The sequence below is a fragment of the Macrobrachium nipponense genome, chromosome 16, assembly GCF_015104395.2.
Source record: "Macrobrachium nipponense isolate FS-2020 chromosome 16, ASM1510439v2, whole genome shotgun sequence".
Taxonomy (NCBI): Eukaryota; Metazoa; Arthropoda; class Malacostraca; order Decapoda; family Palaemonidae; genus Macrobrachium; species Macrobrachium nipponense.
In genome coordinates this window covers 18,958,352-18,963,351 of record NC_087209.1, presented here as the reverse complement: position 1 = coordinate 18,963,351, position 5,000 = coordinate 18,958,352, and the positions used below count along the sequence as shown (strand labels likewise).

Below are 5,000 nucleotides of genomic sequence, written 5' to 3'. Positions count from 1 at the left end.
ATATATATATATATGTATATATATGTTTATATTATATATTATATATATATATATGATAATTACATATATACTATATATATATATATATATATATATATATATATATAATATATATATATATATATATATACACGTTTCATGGTATAATACACGAATAATATTAATAAACAAAAAAATTTAATGACACGACCTGAGTCCTTTGGGAAATATATATATGATATCTATTTATAATATATATATATATTATATATAATATATATATAAAATAATATAATATATGATATATATATATTATATATTATATATATATATATATATATATATATATTATATATATATATATATATACATAAACATATAAATATATCCTGTACACTAAATCTAAATATGACAAATATGAGCACAATTACACCAAAAGCATAAAGAAAAGCATGATTTTCTTCAAGTTTCGTAGACACCTCCATTCGGATCAAAGACGCGCGGTATCTTCAGCGAGCCAAAGCAGCTCGCAAGAAAAGTAATAAAATTAGCCCGAAATATCCCGCTGGCAATGATAATAAGATACGAAAGTTCCAGGGACGTACAAGCACACAAGCAGAGACCCATTATCATCATTTCTCTCGATGCCTCTGGGATTCTGTTCAGGACGTGAGATGACTGAGAGTTGCCATACGTCGCCAAAAGTTACAAACTCTATATTTATGTGCAAGTCGATACTCTGGGAAATAGGACCTGCAATTTCAGACGGAAATTCTGAGTTTGTTCTGTCACGAAGCTATGAGGATGTTCAGAACATAGCGCTTGTAATCATTCTATGTCATTTGTATTGGCAAGAATTTCAGAGAGAGAGAGAGATAGAACTACGAGTTTGTTCCTTCAGGAAGCTAATTTTGGAATGTAAAACCCATAATAACTCTTCGTCATTATGTATCAACAAGAAAGACACAGATACACACAGACACAAACGCACACACAAACATACACACAATTCTGAGATTGTTACACCAGCAAACTACAAAGATGCTTTAAATATAAAACTCGTAGTAATTATATGCCATCTATATTGACAAGGAAGATGAGAGAGAGAGAGAGAGAGAGAGAGAGAGAGAGAGAGAGAGAGAGAGAGAGAGGAATTAGAATGTCTCAAAGACTTGTTAGTTCATCCTAGCAGACATCATGTGCTCGTTTTTCTCTATTAGCAGGTTTTACTGCACGTTAACAGTGTCCTAATAAAAAAAATTATTAGCGTTCTCTGAACTCTGCAAGAACCCCTTGACGAGGAGAGAGAGAGAGAGAGAGAGAGAGAGAGAGAGAGAGAGAGAGAGAGAGAGAGAGAGAGTATATTGAATGACACTGATCGGATGACAGGGAAGAGGAGTGGCTTGAAAATGGATTTGGTGATAAAGCAAAGGGGGAAAGCGAAGCTTTTGAAAAAGCTCCCAGAAAACTTTCCACAGGTAAGTCGACATTTTCAAAGGAAGACTTCCTCTGGTAAATAAGAAAAAAAAGAAAAAAAAAGATCTGAGGGACAGGCGGAGGAGGAAGAAGAGAAAGACCTGAACGGAATATATACGAAAAACCAAAAAAAGACCACAGTGAAGGGTACAAGTATAAACTATATAATATATAATATATATATATATATATATATATATATATATATATATATATATATATATATATATAATATATATATATATATATGTATATATATATATATGTATATATACATACATATCATACATATATATATATATATATATATATATATAATATATATACACACACATACATCGATGTATGCACAAAAAATAACACAGTATGAAAGTCTAATAAAGGTTCCATGATACATTCATTAACAGCTTGCGAGAAGGAACAATGATAAAACGAACTTTACTTTCATATATATATATATATATATATATATATATATATATATATATATATATATATGTATGTATGTATGTATATATGTATATGTATATGTAAAGTTCTTTGTTTTTATTATGTTCTTCCCGCAAGATTGTAATTAATGTATCATGAAACTATTATTACACTTTCATACTGAGTTATTTTTTGTGCATACATCGATACATACACAGAACGCAGATACAAACACGCATATATGTATCAATACATTTAACAGACACACACACACACACACACACATATATATATATAATATATATATATATATATATATATATATATACGTATATATATACTATATATGTATAATATAATATCCATATACATATACTGTATTTATTATATATATATATATATATATATATATATATATATATATATATATAGATATATATATATATACTATACACACACAATGAAGAATGGCTTTTAAACATACCCGTGACGTACATGCAGTGATCTAACTACAACATGGAAAGTCACGTTAATGCTATAGTTAAAATAACAAGACGTCTTTATTAACAACATAAGAATAAGTCGGCTAACCATTCAAGGCATATTTTATTCACGCTTTGTGGCCTGCTATCCAAGTTTAGTTCCAGAGATGAATATTTAACACACATGTCATTAGCAGGTATTCACAACTTGCATAAATAACTACACCAGCAAATATTTTTTCGACAGTCAAGTTTACGTATCGGCGTATGCATTAACAGGCACATATATACACACATGCAAAGCCACATGTACTAACATACATGCGCATGTCTATACATACTGCGCTTAAATGAGGCATATACTTGTTGTGGACAAACTCCTAAATTCATCTGCCGAGCCATTAGACAAAATCTCTCTCTCTCTCTCTCTCTCTCTCCTCTCTCTCTCTCTCTCTCTCTCTCTCTACGTACACAGCGGCCAAAAAGACTTAACTGTGATTGGCTTCCATCCAGAGTTTACCTGAAAAACCCCTTATTTCTATGACCATCACTCAGTTACCTGAGAGCAAATTCTGCCTGTGAAACAGACGGACAGCTATAGTAAACTTTACGTTGGCCGTTTAAGATAAAGGTTTATTAGTTAGTTTAATTTATAGCATCAGAAGGAAATTGCTTCGGCGAGAAAGCGTCATAAACTTCTAAAAAGGCAAGATGAATATAGTCAAGGAAAAAGCAAAGAGAGACTGACTGGAGCTTCTTCCAAGGCTGTCTGGACACAAATTGGGGAGTCTTCGCGAAGACGAATTATTCACCCGAAAGAAGAGATGTGTGCGGACGGAAAGAGAAATGGAGTTATGTCTTAAGATTCTTGCAGAGGTAGATAGATTTTCAAAAGCATCCCTTCCTTGTGTAATTCTTATTGTAATTATCATCTGTAATTTATTTTTCAAATGAACGCCCTATTCTTTGGAAGTTTGAATTTCGAGTCAAAGGCCAATGTAGGCTTGTTTCATATGAATAAGGTTTATCTACTGAATAATAATAATAATAATAATAATAATAATAATAATAATAATAATAATAATAATAATAATAATAATAATAATAATAATAATAATAATATGGTTTTTGGTAGAAGATCCTCTTTTAGGCAAATGCTGTTAAAAAGGATGGCAGAATTAAGCGAGTTATTTTAGAAGAATAATAATAATAATAATAATAATAATAATAATAATAATAATAATAATAATAATAATCACACCACAGACTTGTCCCATATGAACAACAACAACAAAAATAATACACACCACAGACTTGTCCCAAAGATGAAACAACAACAACAAAACAAACAACAACAAAAATAATAATAATAATAATAATAATAATAATAATAATAATAATAATAATAATAATAATAATAATAATAATAATAATAATGTATATGACTTACGAGCCTTCTGTCACCAATAAAATTCTTTCAGAATTCTCTACAGTACACTTGCATGCAAAATGTATAGGAAAAGCTACTGCGGAATTGTCATTTACTTAATAAACTAAAATAGTGAAAGCGATTTAAACGAAAAAGATTTTCATTTTCATCAACTGGTCCCAATCTGGAATCCACCAGAACCGATTTCCAACATCAGACCATTCGCCCTTCACAACCGATAAGAATTAATGTTTAATTAAACGTAAATATGGCACTCTTGAAAAAAAATGTATATTATGCTTGTTTTATGCAGTGATTTAAGTGTAAGTCAACTGCAGGCGAGCCATTTTAGGACCTTGATGTAATTCCAGGATAACTTCGAATTCTTGGTAATGATTACTCCTGTATCTGACCTCTGACATTCACTCGTCAGAATACACAAACAATCTGATGAATTTATGAACATAAATTCATGTACCAAGTGAATGCTATTAATAATCCCACGAAAATAAATAAGGCTTCTTTGATAATAATTGAACCAAATGCACACGTACTTCGAAGATTTTTCGGTGATTTTCGGCGCGAAGTACTGTACATACAGAGACAAACTCAAACATAACCTCAAGCACACGCCACGCACAAAATACATATGTATATATGTGTGTGCATGTATGTATGTATGTATATATGCATGTATAGATACGTAGATATAATCTAATACAAAGTATCTCTCTCTCTCTCTCTCTCTCTCTCTCTCTCTCTCTCTCGTATATTCATGTTCCATTGTCCCTCATCCCTGAACTTTGCAAAACCCAACTCTCTCTCTCTCTCTCTCTCTCTCTCTCTCTCTCTCTCTCTCTCTCTCTCTCTCTGTACCATCCGATAACTTTCCCTTCCGCGTCAATATCCCCCTTGTCTTTGATGATGGCTTATCCGGCACATGAATACGTAAAATGAAATTCTCTAAATTCTGTGTCATGCGATATTTTACCTCTACGAGGGTATTCCTGTCAAAAGACGGGAAATGAGAAAAAATCAATACATGATAAAACAGGACATAAAAAACACACGAACATACAAAAAACGAAATAACAGAGGGTCGAGTTCTTTTTTTTTCTTTATCTGATCTGAACATCCGGGGTTGTTAAGCAAGCGGATCAAATGAGTGACTCTTGAATACAAGCGTCCGAGTTCACGAAAGATTT

The 5,000-nt window shown here is 31.3% G+C and overlaps 1 protein-coding gene across 6 annotated transcripts in view; it reads right to left on the bottom strand.

Moving 5' to 3' along the window:
• The window catches only part of LOC135195578 (uncharacterized), a 415,413-nt gene that overhangs the window by 98,326 nt on the left and 312,087 nt on the right, over positions 1-5,000 (bottom strand). The gene's annotated exons all lie outside the window — the stretch shown is intronic.